The sequence below is a fragment of the Nomascus leucogenys genome, chromosome 3, assembly GCF_006542625.1.
Source record: "Nomascus leucogenys isolate Asia chromosome 3, Asia_NLE_v1, whole genome shotgun sequence".
Classification (NCBI taxonomy): Eukaryota; Metazoa; Chordata; class Mammalia; order Primates; family Hylobatidae; genus Nomascus; species Nomascus leucogenys.
The window spans coordinates 102,642,452-102,660,639 of NC_044383.1; the positions used below are offsets into that span (position 1 = coordinate 102,642,452).

An 18,188-nucleotide genomic window follows, 5' to 3' on the forward strand; every position below is an offset into this window, starting at 1 on the left:
TTACCTATTGTTTCTGACAATACTTACTTTAAAATAAGGGGAGTTACTGTCTATTCAAGTCAGTTCATAGGGCTTCTCATGAGTAGGAAAGTGGATTCACGAACTCACAGGCCTTACTTCTTTAAGGTGTGGATTCATGGCTATTACCAAAGAATTTAAATGAGCAGAGTTAGATTTTTAAAGAGAAGTGTTGCTGTGTTTAGTGTTGTTTTTAAAATTAAGGAGCAGCTGAAAGGCAAACTTCTCTCATCCTAACAAGACATAATAAAGGAATATTTCAATTTGTCTTACAGATTTTAAAGTTTATATAATTTGGCCAACATCTACAAAACAAGTGGACAATATTTCCTCTTCACTTTTAACAAAGAGTAGCAAAATGTTTTTCCTTACGTAGAGGTGACTGGCACACGAGCACAAATTTAGGCTTTTAAGCATTACTGAAAGAAATATCTCAGGGGATTTTAATTTCTAAACTGATGCATATGTTCTTTTCCTCAGGTTACAATCTTAATCTAAAAGTAGTTCCTGCTTCATAATGCCTGTGGACATGAAGCTAACAAATCTTCTCAAAATATGTTCATGTGGTAATTCATTGCAGCACAGGGGCAAAACAATAATCAGCTCCGTGCAGGCATCTATGCTATTGTCTCTTAAAATACTTTAAAAGTAAGGTTAGTTATTGTCTATTCGAGTCAGTTAGCTCTTACAATTCATTTGATAGTGATTATCAGTACAATATATTAGTTTGTTGGAGTGTGAGAATAATGGTGTTAATCCTTAGAAAAATGCAAGACCAAAGGGAAATTTAAATTTTGCACATTTATGTTTAATGTCTTAAATTTATATTGAAATAAACAGTTATGATTACAACTCTTTGTAAAAGAAACTCCATTTTAAGCACCCCAGATTATGATCACTTTCAAATACAGGCTCAGAGGTACAGATTTAGAGAAAAAGGATTCCTCTTAGAGGAATGCATCATATATACTGAGACTTCTAGAGAGGGAAGGAGGGTAGTTCTGGTTCAACTAAGATAAAGTACTGATGAAAGGTCACTGGCAGACAATACAGAGAAACAGCCTGCCTTGCAGGATTTTTTTGTATGCCTAGTCAGCCTACCCAAGGACAGTGTGTCCAGAATGACCTCTTTACTGCCTGCCAGCTAATCAGTTATCCCATAAGAAATATGCAAACAAGATTCACACAGCAGAGAGCAATTATTTTTCTCTCCCTCTTTCCTCTTTGTCTTAATAAACGCTCTTTTTTTATTTGTGGGGTGACATCAATCTATTGAGGTATCATCTTTGTAAACAAATAAACAGTGTGCTATAATTTACTTTGTGACTTTGAATTATTGACACTGCTCTGTTGCTTTTCCAAAGAACCTTTGCACTGTTGAAAGAGTAACTTTTCCATTATAACCTGAGCCAAGATGAAGAGAAGCAGGGAATACTGAATGAAAGTTACTTTTCCATGCAGCAGGAAAAAAGAAGTTTGCTATTATATAAATTTATAGAAAAGTATAAAATTACATGTGAACTTCTTTTTCTTTTTGTGTGTGCCAAAATTTTTTAAAGATTTATATCTCTACTACTCAAAGTATTCCCATCTCTAGCTTTTATTAGTTCTGTTACCTGAATCATTTTTCACTCATAACCACTTGGCCATTCTTTAACATTCAGTTCATGTAGATTGTACTAGGCAGTTTAAATACATTAGATTTTATAAACAAAGACCCAGTGAGCACAGAGAAGTTAACATGCCCATGGTCACGTATGTATTAATTGGCAAATTGCCTCCTCCCACCTTAATTACTTTACCTCCTTCCTTAATTACTTGCCATTTTGACAGTCTTCTGATTTCTATATAGCCCTTATGACTTTTACCATCCAACTTAGTACAGTTACGTTTCACTTAATGACAGGGATTTTGTCATTATGGAAACATCATATAGTACATCTATCAAACCTAGCTTTAATAGCCTACTACACACCTAAGCTAAATAGTATATCATATTGCTCCTAGGCTACAAACCTGAACAGCATGTTGCTGTACTGAATACTGCAGGCACTTGTAACATAATGGTAAGCATTTTTGTATCTAAACATAAAAATGATACAGTAAAAATAAGAGTATTATAATTGTATGGTCCCACACTTGTATATGCAGTTCATCTTTGACCAAAATGTTATGCAGCAAATGACCATAGTTATTTATCCTCTACTTTTTAACTTTACTGGTTGTTTCATTAAGGTCAGTTTTATCCCAGCTAATGATAACTGCATAGCAGCTTCTGTAGCATCTACGACAGTATAGCCCAGTTACTATCTCATAGAATGTTTTAATGAATCTTGATTATTTAACTGAAAATTTAAATTTAAATAAAAATTTTAAAAGATTTTACCAAAATGAATAGTATGACTATCCTTGTGTTTCATTTTGAGGTGGGTGGATACATAATAGTAGCTATGAGTTATATTTTACATTTTTTGCACATTAGAATAATATATATTTTGTACACAGTAAAGTCTATTCTACTGGAAACTGGCAATAAACCTAACTATGCAGAAAAAACTACATCAGTGACTTATGATTCTATGGAAAAATATCGATAGAAAATGCCATGAAAATCTATGAGGTAATTTTTATTTGCAAGGAGAAAAGATATTTAATGGAAGTTCAAACATAAATTAATACAGTCAAACAGGAATGACTTTACTAAAGTATACAGTAAAGATTGGAAAATTTGTGAAATATCCCCTATTGTTACATCTTTGACCAGCAGTTTCTTTTTCAGAATGATACAGTTTCTGGTTCATTATTTAGTGTTTTCTATATACCATATACTTTTATGCACTTAAATGTGTATCTCATTTAATTTTTACAAGGACCCTGTGAGGTGATATTATGACCTCCCCTTCCCTATGCCTCAGAAGAAATTGAGGCAACGAGAAATAAAGTGGTTTATCCAAGATCACACAGCAAGTGGTGGAGCCACAATTTGAATGAGGTAATCTGACTGGAGAGCCTGTGCACTCATTCACCGTACTATTCTGCAACCTTACACAACCCATAAAATGAAAAGCCACCTTCCTAGAAATAAGACTACATTACCATCCCAATTTGATGTTGAACTTTATCTTCTTTTCCTTTACCTGTCTTAGTCCATTCTGGCTGCTGTAACAAAATACCATAGAGTGGGTGGCTTGTAAACAGTAACTCACTTCTCACAGTTCTGAAGGCTGAGAATTCCAAGATCAAGGCACCAGCAGATTTGGTGTCTGGTGAGGGCCTGCATCCTGATTCTTAGACTGTAGTTTGTTGTTTTTTGTGTTTTGTTTTGTTTTGTTTTGTTTTGTTTTGCTGTGTCCTCACATGGAAAAAGGAGTGAGGGATCTCTCTGGGGTTTCTTTTATAATGGCACTAATCTCATTAGGGCTCTAACCAGAGGTCTCTTTTATAGGGCACTGATTGCCCCGCAGAGGACCCCAGCTCCAAATACTCTCACACTGGGGATTAGGTTTCAATATATTAATTTAGAGAGGACAAAAACACTCAGTCTATAGCCTGCCCCCATCCATAAAATTAGTGACAATTGTTGAGGAAGTGCCCAATTACTAAAGAGAAACAAGAATTCATGATTCTGTTTCAATGCCTTAACAGTTCTCAACTCATCAGATATAACATTTATTTTTTACTTTTATTTTATTTATTTTATTTTACTTTACTTTATATTTTTAGATGGAGTCTCGCTCTGTCGCAGCCAGGCTGGAGTGCAGTGGCAAGATCTTGGCTCACTGCAACCTCCACCTCCTGGGTTCAAGCAATTCTCCTACCTCAGTCTCCCAAGTAGCTGGGATTACAGGCGCCTGCCACCATGCCCAGCTAATTTTTTTTTTTTTTTTTTTTTTTTTTTTTTTAGTAGAGATGGGATTTCACCATAGAGGCTGGCCTCGAACTCCCAACCTCAGGTGATCTGCCCGCCTTGGCCTCTCAAAGAGCTGGGATTACAGGTGTGAGCCACCGGGCCTGGCCAGATATAACATTTCTTTTTATAACATGTTTATAACTCCCTTTTCCTTTCTTGAAATTCATATTGCGTATCAACATGCACATTTTTTAAAGTCATAATAACTTAGTTGTAATTTTTGGTAGGGCTGCCCCGAAGGGCAGACAGGTTTACTGGGCAACAGCCGGGAAAATCAGCGGTTGGACTTGGCCACACGCTCCAAGAAGGCCACACGTCCTTCTTCTTAATGGCATAGGAGTTGGAGGAGCCCTTGGCAGCACTGATGAGCTCCTCTGCCAGGCACTCAGCAATGGTCTTAATGTTCCAGAAGGCAGCCTCACGAGCACCTGTGCACAGCAGCCAGATGGCTTGATTCACACGGCGCAGTGGGGACACGTCCACAGCCTGTCGTCTCACAGTCCCGGTGCACCCAATGCATGTGGAGTCCTCCTGAGGACCACTGTTGATGATGGCATTCACCAGGACCTGCAGAGGGTTCTTGCCTGTGAGCAGGTGTATGATCTTGAAGGCATGCTTGACGATGCACACAGTCATGAGCTTCTTGCCGTTGTTGCAGCTGTGCATCATCATGGAGTTAGTAAGGCGCTCCACAATGGGACACTGAGCTTTGCGGAAGATTCTGGTGGCATACCACCCTGCACTGTGAGGTAGGTACTTGGCATATTTCTCCTTCACTGCAATGTAATCCTGCAGGGAAATGTCATTGATGTGCACATCATCGGTGCTCCACTTCCCAAAGAGCTTGATGTCCGGGGTCTCTGCCACTGCTGGTGCTGCTGTCTCCCACTTGGTCATCCTGAGAACACAACCTGAGTGTCTCTGTCGCTCAGCATAGACCATGCGCCACCCTGGCACAGACAGGAAGAGCAAACTTAGTTGTAATGTAAAGGAAAAATAAAAGGAATTTTTAAAATATCTATTTTAAAATATAAATGCTTTGACATGCCAACACTTCACGGCATGATAAATTAGTTAAATGGTTATACCTGTAGACTTACCAGTGTATGAAACTACTGATGCAACTCGATAAAGGTGTGCGGTACTAGAGACATAAGCAGCAATGCTTTTCTGAGATAGATTTTCTGAAATTTTGAGCAGCTTTATGATAAAGTTCTGGAGGAAAAGGACAAAATTTCTTCAATTCACATTTTATCTCTTTGATTATAAGACACACCTTTTCCCCCCACATTTCTTTTTATTTAAGTTCAGGGGTATATGTGCAGGATATATAGGTAAACGTGTCACTGGGGTTTGTTGTATAGATTATTTCATCACCCAGATATTAAACCTAGTACCTATGAGTTATTTTTCATTATCTTCTCCCTCTCCCAACCCTCCATCCTTAGATAAACCCCAGTGTGTGTTGTTCGTCCATGTGTTCTCATCATTTAGCTCCCACCTATAAGAGAATACGTGATATTTGGTTTCCTGTTCCTGCTTTAGTTTGCTAAGGATAATGGCCTACAGCTCCATCCATGTTCCTGCAAAAGACATGATCTCATTATTTTTTATGGCTGCATAGTATTCTATGGTGTATATGTACCACATTTTCTTTATCTAGCCTATCATTGATGGGCATTTAGGTTGATTCCATGGTTTTGCTATGTGAATAACACTGCAGTGAATATAGACATGCATATGTCTTTATGATAGAATGACTTATATTCCTTTGGGTAAATACCTATTAATGGGATTGCTTGGCCAAACAATCTGTCTGTTTTGAGGTCTCTGAAGAATCACCACACTATCTTCCACAATGGATGAACTAATTTATACACCCACCAACAGTGTATAAGCATTCCTTTTTCTCCACAACCTCACCAGCATCTGTTTTTTACTTTTTAATAATAGCCATTCTGACTGGTATGAGATAGTATCTCATTGTGGTTTTGGTTTGCATTTCTCTAATAATCAGTGATGCTGAGATTTTTTTTTTCACATGAATATTGGCTGCATGTATGTCTTTTTAGAAAAGTGTCTGTCCATGTCCTTTGCCCACTTTTTAATAGAGTTGTTTTTTCTTGTGAATTTAAGTTCCTTATAGATGCTGGATATTAGACTTTTGTCACATGCATAGTTTGAAAAAATTTTCTCCCATTCTGTAGATTGTCTTTTCACTCTGTTGATGGTTTTCTTTGCTGTGCAGAAGCTCTTTAGTTTAATTAGATACCATTTGTCAATTTTTGCTTTTGTTGCAATTGTTTTTGGTGTCTCTGTCATGAAATCTTTGTCCATTTCTATGTCCAGAATGGTATTGCTTAGGTTGTCTTCCAGGGTTTTTATAGTTTTGGGTTTTACATTTAAGTCGTTAATTCATCTTGATTTAATTTTTGTGTATGGTATAAGGAAGGGGTCAAGTTTCAGTCTTTTGCATATGATTAGCCAATTATCCCAGTACCGTCTATTGAATAGGGAATCCTTTCCTCATTGTTTGTTTTTGTCAGGTTTGTTGAAGATCAGATACCTGTAGGTGTGCAGTCTTATTTCTGGGTTCTGTATTCTGTTCCATTGGTCTACGTGTCTGCATTTGTATCAGTACGATGCTGTTTTGGTTACTGTAGCCCTGTATTATTGTTTGAAGTTGGGTAGTGTGATGCCTCAAGATTTGTTCTTTTTGTTTAGGATTGCCTTGGGTATTTGGGCTCTTTTTGGCTTCCATTTGAGTTTTAAAATAGTTTTTCTAGTTCTGTGAAGAATGTCAATGGTAGTTTAATAGGAATAACACTGAATCTATAAATTGCTTTGGGCAGTAGGGCCATTATAACAATATTGATTCTTCCTATTCATGAGTGTGTAATGTTTTTCCTTTGTTTCATCTCTGATTTCTTTGAGCAGTGTTTTGTCATTCTCCTTGTAGAGAACTTTAATCTCTGTGGTTAGGTGTATACCTAGGTTCGTTTCTTTCTTTCTTTCTTTCTTTCTTTCTTTCTTTCTTTCTTTCTTTCTTTCTTTCTTTCTTTCTTTCTTTCTTCTTTCTTTCTTCTTTCTTTCTTTCTTTCTTTCTTTATTGAGACAGAGTCTCACTCTGTCGCCTAGGCTGGAGTGCAGTGGTGCGATATCGGTTCACTGCAAGCTCTGCCTCCCGGGTTCATGCCATTCTCCTGCCTCAGCCTCCCGAGGTACTTTATTTTTTTGTGTGGCTATTTTGAATGGGATCGTCTTTCCGATTTAGCCCTCAGCTTGACTGTTTTTGATGTGTAGGAATGCTAGTGATATCTGCACATTGATTTTGTATCCTGAGACTTTGCTGATGTTATCAGCTTAAGGAGCTTTTGGGCTGAGACTATGAGGTTTTCTAGATACAAGATCATGTAGTCTGCAAAGCAGGATAGTTTGACTTCCTCTCTTTGGATGCACTTTATTTCTTTCTCTTGCCTGATTGCCCTGGCCAGGACTTCCCATACTGTGTTGAATAGGCGTGGAAAGAGCAGGCATCCTTGTGTTGTGCTGCTTTTCCAGAAGAATGTATCCAGCTTTTGCCTATTCATTATGATGTTGGCTGTGGGTTTGTCATAGATGGCTCTTGTTATTTTGAGGTATGTTCTTTCAATACCTACTTTACTGAGAGTTTTTAACATGAAGGAGTGTTGAATTTTATTGAAGGCCTTTTCTGCATCTATTGATATAATCATACGGTTGTTGTCTTTAGTTCTGTTTATGTGATGAATCACATCATTAATTTGTGCTTGTTGAACCAACCTTACAACCCAAGGATAAAGCCTGCTTGATCATGGTGGATAAGCTTTTTGATGTGCAGCTGGATTTGGTTTGCTAGTAGTTTGTGGAGGACTTTTGCATTGATGTTCAGCAAAGATATTGGCCTGAAATTTTCTCTTTCTGTTGTATCTCTGCCAGGTTTTGGCATCAGGATGATGTTGGCCTCATAGAATAAGTTAGGGAGGATTCCCTCCTTTTCATTTTTTTTGCAATAATTTCAGTAGGAATGATACTAGTTCTTCTTTGTACATCTGGTAGAATTCAGCTGTAAATCTATCTGGTCCTGGGGTTTCTGTTGTTGTTGTTGTTGTTTTGGTTGGTAGGCTTTTTATTACTGATTACATTTCAGAACTCAATATTGGTCTGTTCCTGGATTCAGTTTCTTCCTAGTTAAGTCTTAGGAGGTTGTATGTATCCAGGAATTTATCCATTTCTTCCAGATTTTCTACTTTATGAGCATAGAGGTGTTCATAATATTCTCTGATGGTTGTTTGTATTTCTGTAGGATCAGTGGTAATATCCTCCTTGTCACTTCTGATTGTGTTTATTTGAATCTTCTCTCTTTTTATCTTTATTAGTCTAGCTAATGGTCTGTTTTATTAATGTTTTCAGAAAACCAGCTCCTGGATTTGTTGGTCTTTGAAATTTTTTTTGTGTCTAAATCTCCTTCAGTTCAGCCCTGATTTTGGTTATTTCTTGTCTTTTGCATGCTTTAGGACTTGTTTGCTCCTGGTTCTCTATTTCTTTTAGTTGTGATATTAGGTTTTTAACTTAAGATCTTTCTAACTTTTTGATGTGGGAATTTAGTGCTATAAATTTCCTTCTTAGCACTGCCTTAGCTGTGTCCCAGAGATTCTGGTATGTTGTCTCTTTATTCTGATTAGTTTCAAAGAACTTCTTGATTTTTGCCTTAATTTCATTATTTACTCAAAAGTCATTCAGGAGCAAGTTATTCAATTTCCATGTAATTGTATGGTTTTGAGTGAATTTCTTTGTCTTGATTTCTAATTTGATTTTTCTGTGGTTCAAGAGATTTTTTGTTATGATTTCAGTTCTTTTGCATTTGCTGATAAGTGTTTTACTTCCAATTATGTGATCAATTTTAGAGTATATGCCATGTGGGAATGAGAAGAATGTATATTCTGCTGTTTTGGGGTGGAGAGTTCTGTAGACGTCTATCAGGTTCATTTGATTCAGTGCTGAGTTCAGGTCCTAAATATCTTTGTTAATTTTCTGCCTCAACAATCTGTCTAATATTGTCAGTGGTGTGTTAAAAGTCTCCCACTATTAATATGTAGGAGTCTATGTCTCTTTGAAGGTATCTAAGAATTTGCTTTATGAATCTGGGTGCTCCTGTGTTGGGTGCATAGTTAGATCTTCTTATTGAATTGAATACTGTTTTACCATTATGTAATGCCCTTCTTTGTCTTTTTTTTTTTAACCTTTGTTGGTTTAAAGCCTATTTTGTCAGAAGCTAGGATTGCAACCCCTGCTTTTTATCTGTTTTTCATTTGCTTGGTGAATTTTCTCCATCCCTTTATTTTGAGCCTATATATGTTATTGCATGTGAGATGGGTCTCTTGAAGACAACATACCAATAGGTCTTCATTCTTTATCCAGTTTGCCATTCTGTGTCTTTTAATTGGGGCATTTAGGCCATTTACATTCAAGGTTAGTATTGATGTGTGTGGATTTGATCCTGTCATCATGAAGCTGGCTGGTCATTTTGCAGACTTGTTTATGTGGATGCTTTATAATGTCCCTAATCTGTGTACTTCAGTGTGTTTTTGTAGTGGTCAGTAATGATCTTTCCTTCCCACATTTAGTGCTTCCTTCAGGGGCTCTTGTAAAGCAGGTCAGGTGGTAACAAATTTGGCATTTGCTTGTCTGAAAAGGATCTTATTTATCCTTTGCTTATGATACTTAGTTTGGCTGGATATGAAATTCTGGGTGGGAAATTCTTTTAAGAATGTTGAACATTGGCCCTCAATCTCTTCCGGCTTGTAGGATTTCCACTAAGAAGTCCACCATAAGTCTGAGGGGCTTCCCTTTGTAGGCAATCTGCCCTTTCTCTCTATCCACCTTTGACATTTTTTCTTTCATTTCAGCCTTGGAGAATCTGATGATTATGTATCTTGGGGATGATCCTGTGAAGTATCTTACTGGGGTTCCCTTTATTTCCTGTATTTGAATGTTGGCCTCTCTCACTGGGTTGGGGAAGTTCTCATGGATAATATCCTGAAATATGTTTCCCAAGTTGGTTCCATTCTCATCTCTTTAAGGGACACCAATGAGTTGTATATTTGGTCTCTTTACATAATCCCATATTTCTCAGAGGTTTTGCTCATTCCTTTTCATTCTTTTTTCTCTATTCTTGTCTGACTGGCCAGTCTTCAATCTCTGAGAGTGTTTCCTCTGCTTGGTCTATTCTGCTATTAATACCCATGATTGCATTATGAAATTCTTGTAGTGTGTTTTTCAGCTCTGTCAGGTTGGCTACATTCTTTTCTATACTGGCTATTTTGTCTGTCAGCTCTTGCATTGTTTTATCATTATTTTAAGCTTCCTTGGATTGGGTTTCAATGTACTCTGGTAGCTGAATGGTCTTCATTCCTATCCATATTCTGAATGTCATTTAAGCCATCTTAGCCCAGTTCAGAATCCTTACTGGAGATGTGATCCCATCCTTTGGAGGAAATAAAGCACTTTGGTTTTTTGATTTGTCAGGGTTCTTGTGCTGATTTTTTTCTCATCTTTGTGGGCTTGTGTTCCTTCAATCTTTGAGGTTGCTGACCTTTGGATGGTTTTTCTTTTATCCTATTATATTTGATGACCTTGAGCATTTGTGGTGTAAGGTGGACTCAGCCAACTGGCTTTGTTTTTGGAAGATTTTTATGGGGCCAGCACTCAGCTCCCAAGTCCTACACTTCAAGCTCTAGTTCTAGGGGAACTTACATTAGGCCCTGACTTTGTTTTCTGGCTCCTCAAAGTTAGGCATTCACTGTGTTGGGGGAACTGAGGTGCTCGGACCATTGGTCACTACACTTTGATGGGTGGTATCAGCCAAAGTGTTTCATATTGCAGCAACAGGGGGATCTGTCTTCATTCACATGTGCCAGCAGCAGTGGTAATAGCAGCTGCAGCAGTGGTAATAGCAGCTGCAGCAGAGTGCTAGCAGGTGCCATGCTAGCAGGCATTCGCCACAGTGGCAGAGGAAATGCAGCTGCAGGGGTGGGGAGTGGAAGGAGTGGCCCCAGATGGTGACTGTGTGCACAGTCATGCTGGAGGTGGTGTTGACTTGGGGATGGGTAACTGATGGGCACAGGTCTGGGTGCCTTTTCTGTGCCCTGCAAGCAGGAGTGATTGCTCAGGGCAGGGAAGGATCCGCTGTTCTCTGTGTGGTGTTAGTGCAAGGGTGGGGTGCTGGCAGGGACTGGGCTGGCTGGCTCTGTGCCCACCAAGGCTCTGTCTACAATGGCAGTCAGCAAGGGGAGTGGAGTAGACAGCACTCCCACATGCTGGTGGGGCAATGAAAGCAAAATCTGCCCATACGTGCTAGCAAAGTGATGTGGGGAGTTGGTGTGAGCCCAGGGGAAGCTGCATTATGAGGAGAGAGCATGCAGGCTGGCACATGGCTGTAGTGGCCACCCCACTGGCGCTCCCTGCTGGTTAAGCATGGTCCAACAGCACAGAAGGTATGGTGTGGGCCCCCAGGGAACACGAGACCACCCTGCAAGCAGGAATGGCCAGGCTGGGGCCCCAGGAGAGGCCGGCCAATCAAGGGGTGCTCAAGTCAGACCTGCCCTGTCTGATGGGCAAGACCACTTTGCAGAGTTCAGATCCGACAGTTCCCCTAGGGTTAACATCTCCTATGTGAGCAAGTCAAGCCTAGAGGGGACAGCCATCCCTGGTTGTGCTCTGCTACAGATGCTCCCACATCAAACCCTCTGGGTTCTGCATCAGCCGGCTTGCTGCCCCTACCCCTTCTCTAAATAGCTCTCTCTGCCAACTTGAGTGTCCATGGTGGTCAAGGGGTTCCCTTCTGCCAGAGTTCCAGAGGCTGCGTGAGAGTAGGTTGCACCTTGCCAGTTCAACTCACCCATTCCCTTGGAGCCAGTGGAAGCCAGGAATGAGTCCTGGTGTGCAGTAGCCCCATGCAGGGTTCCCAGCTTTCTCCCCTTTTAACCCAGTTTTTTCCACATTTTAACATCTCTGAAATGACTATCCATGATATAATCAATGGCATCTTACAACTGCTACCAGCAGAACAGCAGTCATGGTATACTAGTCATCCAGGAGGTGTGAACTTGGCTGTTAGTCTTGCCGACATAATTGGACAACTGCAACCTCTTGACGTTTCAATCAGTAAACTCTTTAAGAGCCATTTGAGGAAGGAAAATAAGTCTTATTTGTTCCCTGAAAATATTCTGTTGATATCTTCTGGTAAGATCAAGAAAGTGCCAGCACCAAAACTTGCAGAATGAGTACTGGAGGCTTAGGGGAAAAAATCCCAGACGCATACTGTTATTAGTAGTAGAACATTCTACTAAGATATGTTATCATCATCAAAATTATTCAAGAATTTTGAATAGTAATTAAGATTATTGTTATAAATGGGAAAATAATTAGAATAGTGAAACTAGTTTATTTCACTCATAATTTACTTTGTATATATACCTGTGAGTGATATATGATAAAACTACATTTTTAAAATCAAAAGGTCTTTCAATATGTATACAATAAAGATCCTAAGAATTAGAAAGCTTTGTGTCAGAGTTTAATTGAAAGTTATTTTCTTTCTTTTGCTTACTTTCTTAGTGTTAACTAATGGCTTATTTTACAATCAATACTTTTAGAGCAGATGAAATAAATCACTTGTAAAAATATAGCACATATCTAAAAAGTGCAAATTTTTTGTTTTCATATGTGAAATACTCATGTGCCACATAATGGTGTTTCAGCAAATGATGGACCACATATCCAACAGTAAAATTATGATAGAGCTGAAAATTTCCTGTGGCTTAGTGTCATCACAGCCTGAGTAATGTTGTAGCCCTCATAAGGTCATAGTATAACTCATTACTCATGTATTGGTGGTAATGCTGGTATAAACAAACCTATTACACTGCTAATCATATAAAAGTATAGCACATACAATTAGGTACAGTACATAATACTTGATAAAACATAAATGACTATGTTACTGGCTTATGTATTTACTATATGTTATTTTAGAGTACACTTTTTCTACTTATTAAAAAGAAAACTTAACTGTAAAATGGCCTCAGGCAGATCCTTCAGGTGGTATTCCAGAAGAAGGCATTTTTATCACAGAAGATGACAACTCAGTGTGTGTTACTGCCTCTGAAGACCTTCTACAGGGACAAGATGTTGAGGTAGAAGACAGTGATATTGATAATCCTGAGCATGGGTATGCCTAGGCTAATGTGTGTGTGTGTGTCTTCATTTTTAACAAAAAAGTTTAAAAAGTTAAAAAAAAGAAAAAATATTAGAAAAAAGCTCATAAATTAAAGATATAAATATTTTTGTACAGCTGTACAATATTTGTGTTCTAAGCTAAGTGGCATTACAAACGAGTCAAAAAGTTTTAAAAAGTTAAAACATAAAGTAAAAAAGTTACAGTAAGCTAAGGTTAATTTATTATTGGAGAAACAAAATTTTTTTTATAAACAGTGTCCCAAAGTGTACAATGTTTATAAAATGTACAATAGCGTATTAGTCCATTTTCACACTGCTATAAAGAACTACCTGAGACTGGGTAATTTATAAAGAAAAGAGGTTTAATTGACTGACAGTTCCGTATGCCTGAGGAGCCCTCAGGAAACTTACAATCATGACAGAAGGTGAAGGGGAAGCAAGGCACATCTTACCATGGCAAAGCTTGAGAGAGAGAGAGAACAAGCCACATACTTTTAAACCCCCAGATCTCATGAGAACTCACTAGCAAAAGAACAGTAAGGAGGAAGTCTGCACCCATGATTCAGTTACCTCCCACCAGGACCCTCTGACACGTAAGGACTACAATTTGAGATGAGATTTGGGTGGGGACACAGAGCCAAACCGTATCAAGTAGTGTACAGTAATGTCCTAGACCTTCACATGCGCTTACCACTCACTCACTGACTCACCCAGATCTACTTCCAGTCCTGCAGGCTCCATTCATGGTAAGTGTCCTATACAGGTATAACATTTTAAAATATTTTATGCCATCTTTTTACAGTAGTTTTTCTATGTTTAGATATGTTTAGTTACACAAATACTTGCCATTGTGTTCCTATTGCTTATAGAATTCAGTACAGTAATATGCTGCACAGGCTTGCAGCCTAGGAGCAATAGGCTATACCATAGAGCCTACATGTGTAGTAGGCTATAGCATTTAGGTTTGTGTAAGTATACTGTATGATGTTTGCACAATGATGAAATTGCCTAACAACACATTTCTCAGAATGTCTCCTCATTGTTAAGTGAAACGTGACTGAACTGCTATGTTCTAGACTTAAAAAATGTTCTAGACTTAAAAAATAATGAATTTTTCATCTACATGAATGTTTTGAGCTGGAAAATTATTTTATATAGAGCACTATCCCTCACATTCACAATGTCTAGCATCCCTAATGCCCTTAATGAATACCAGCTGCAGCTCTATTCATTGTAATAACCAAAATTACTACTGAAAATTTCTGAAATATCCCCTAGAGGGAGATATGCATATACATTGAGAATCAAGTTTTCTAAATGCCTGTAGCTGTGATATTCCCATTCCTGGTCACTAGAGGAAGTAGTCTTTAGGATGATAGTACGATTCTGTTTTGTCTGCCTTCAAAGTTCAAGTTTAAGCTGATATAGATCAGCTTGGCAAAAATAGATCATATTTCAGTAAAATAACTGTGGCATAGTTTCTCACATATGTTTGGTACTCTGTTTATTATTACAATGGAATCACATTGCTATTTTATTTAGGCTATCACTGTTACAAAAGTAATATTTTCTCAGGCTAATTATCGAGTTATGATCACTGCCTGGGATAATACTTTAAAAAAAAAAAAGGAAAAAAAACAACAAAAACCTCATATGCTCCTGCTTTCACCAGTCTTGAGAAACCAGAGACAAAGGCCCTGACCTGAATGACCCCACACCTTTGTATGCTGGTTAAAGATGCACCCTTTGAAATCAAACAGATCTGAAGTCAAGTCCCAGTTCTGTTACTTACTAGCTGTTTAATTTGGGCAAGTCACTTCACCTCTCTAAGCCACAATTTACTCATATACAAAATGAATATAATAAAACAACTTACAGAATTATCACGAAGGTGAAATGAGATACCTATGAAGTGTTTTTCACAATATGCTTTCAATAAATAGAAGCTGACTTGCTCATTTTTATTATTCTTATGCTAAGAATTACATTAAATAAACAATATTGTAGGCAGTATAAAATCAATGTCAAATTCTATTATGAAACTGTAATTGTATAAAAGTTCAGAAACAAAAGTCATCCATGTAAAATAAGTGAAAGGTTTGTGGAAGAAAAGAAGAGTTGAATTGGACCAAGTAGATTGGATACCATTTGAATAATCTGAGGAAGTCATGAAACACTGGCACATAGTAATAATGCTTGTCCACTATGTTACAGTTAATTCCTAATGATTCTAGACATATGGTATTTTGGGCTGATAGGGAAAACAACCCTTTTTGCTCTAACTAAAGTGCTTTACCACATTCTTCCACATATCACTTTAAAGACTTTATAAAATATATTAAGAAAAAACTAGATGCATGAAATACATACTTTTAATAGCTGACTTTAAGCAGACTTGGTTGCTCAAAGTCACATTCTCTGTGAGGAACATACAGTCCATATTTCACACCAAGTTTGACCTGAAAATCTTTGTTTATAATAGATTAACACATTCAGTTCATCAATATTGGATCAAGACTGGAACACAGCCACTCTCTGAAATCACATTCCAATTAAACATCTACCATGCTAAGAAATGTAAGATACAAAGATGAAGAAGACACAATCTTCTGCTCTGATAGAGCTATACTTTAGTAAAGAAGAGCTAAATACAAATAAATAGAGAGTAAAAAATTTCTGGGAAAAGAAAACAATTCTGGAAAAACAAGGTACTGAAATATAAGATGATTACGCCTTGTAAACATTCTATTTCTGGGAGCTGCAAGGCCAAAAATAAGCAAGCCCCACTCTTGCCTAATATACTCAGTGCTCAATGCTCACCTTGAAATTACATTTCCCTCATTGTTGATGAAATTGAAGAGGAGTTATCAAAACTGACCCAAGAGAAGTTTGGCCATTAAGCAAAATGGTTAACAACAAGAGCATGTTGTACCATGCACTTGTTTTTAAAGCCATCTGAACACAACTCTTAATTGTATTGTCCAAGGTTAAGTTGGAGTTTGGTGAAGAGGATGATAATTAAGTACCACATGCCTCTTATAAGTAATCACTCTATTGACTAAACCTCAATAAATATACATTATTTATTTATTAGTGATATCAATAGTTCTTTACATCTCAGCAGCCAAACTCCAGAGGAATATTAAAATATTTGAACTGCTTTGGTCCATTCTATTTCTCTGGAAAGTACAACTAAGCAATTTAATTCAGGCAGTAGATATAAAAAATTATATTTTTAAAGACAGGATACAGTTATCTGATAGAATTTGGAGACCTTCTATTGTTTAACATAAACATATCCCTTTTAAAAGCTACTTGTGAATGAATTAGAATAACTTTCAACTAAGACCAAGCTATTCAAACTGAATTAGGATTTTAGATATATTTTTATGGCAAATTTAGTTACAAGCTGCTTCAATATGATGCAAGGTGTCTTAGCTGGAAATGAGAAACCCTAATTGAATGCAGCCCATGTTACTTTCGTCTTGGATAATACACTTCTCTTTCCTGAGCCCCTATTTCCCTATCCATTAAATGGAGATAGTGACACTGCAACTACAAAATGAGAGCATATATGGAAGTTACTGATATATCTAATAATTTGTTAAGATTATGAAGACAGAGATATGTACTTGATGCAGAATTAGATATCCAAAGCCCACATTGTGACCCTGCAGGGTAGGGAACTTATTTGTGATTAATAATATAGGTAAATGTATTGTTTTGCTTTATTTTGTTTTTATAATGGTAATAATTAAGGAAACTGAATCAACTGGAGATGAAGCAGAAGCAGCAACTGAGTTTAGGACAATGGTTCCCAAATGATTGATAGCAGGCATTAGAATCACTTGGCACATTGGTTAAAACCGGTTTCTAGGCCTCACCTTCAGAGTTCTGTTTCAGTAGCTCATGGGTGGGGTTCGAAAATCTGCATTTCTAACAAGATCCAGGTGGTGCAGATACTGCTGGTCTGGAGAACACTCTTTGTGATCCACAGCTTTAGGGTAATGGAAAGGAGCAGCTGGAACTGAAGAAGTCAGAGAAAAGCATCTCGTAAGCATCTCAATGGTCAGAAATGGAAAGGGAAGCTCAGAGAGATTGAGAGGGCCCCAGGGAATGTCAATCCTATTTACAGGACAATATGTCCTAAGCAGACTTCACTTCAGTGACCAGAGGATGACAGACCTCAGTTTGTAAACTAAGAGAATCTTGAGAAAGGTCAATTTTGGCCTGGAATTGAAAGAGAAATAAGTTTTTAAAAAGTAATTTCATTATTAGAATTATAAATAAAATCATGCAACAGTAAGAACTCACAAATAAGATCTTGTAAGTAGAGTCAGCAATTTTTACCACAGAGGAAGAGAAGCCGAAAGACTGGAGATGGGCAAATGAAGTTCTATTTTTTGAATTATCAACAATATTTTAAAATCTATTTATTGAGGTATAATTTACTTACACTAAAATGCATAAATCTTAAATATATACTTGGACAAGTTTTGAAAAGTGGATACACCTGTGTTATCACCCAACTCAAGATATGGAGCACTATTACCCCTGCAAATGTGCTCAAGCTTTACCGTTACTCCCTTCAACCTTGAGGCTACCATTCCTGGGATTTCTATCACCATAAAAAAGTTTTCTATGCTAGTCAATTTCATATACATGGAATCATATAATATATACTCCTTTGACATCTTTCACTTAACACGTCTCTGGGATTCATCCATGTTGATGATCAATAGGTTGTTCCTCTTTATTGTTGAGTGGTGCTCCATTGTATGAATGTACCATAATTTGTTCATTCACTCACTTGTTGGTGAACATTTGGGCTGTTTCTAGTTTGGGGCTGTTATAAATAAAACTGCTATGACCATTCTTGTGCTACATGTAAATTATACTTTAATAAAGAAAACAACAAATACCAATTATCTATTAAAACATCTTTGGACACTTTAAAAGAGCAAATAGTGATCAACAGAAGTAAAGCATATCACTAAGAAAT

The 18,188-nt window shown here is 37.5% G+C and overlaps 1 pseudogene across 1 annotated transcript; it reads right to left on the reverse strand.

Annotated features, from left to right (window-relative positions):
• Nucleotides 1–4,202: 4,202 nt before the first annotated feature.
• LOC101178422 lies at nt 4,203–18,033 on the reverse strand (annotated as a pseudogene). Its single transcript, XR_004029337.1, has 3 exons — nt 17,071–18,033; nt 5,029–5,143; nt 4,203–4,878 (listed from the first exon to the last, which is right to left on the reverse strand). The product of XR_004029337.1 is annotated as a 40S ribosomal protein S5 pseudogene (transcript).
• Nucleotides 18,034–18,188: the final 155 nt, after the last annotated feature.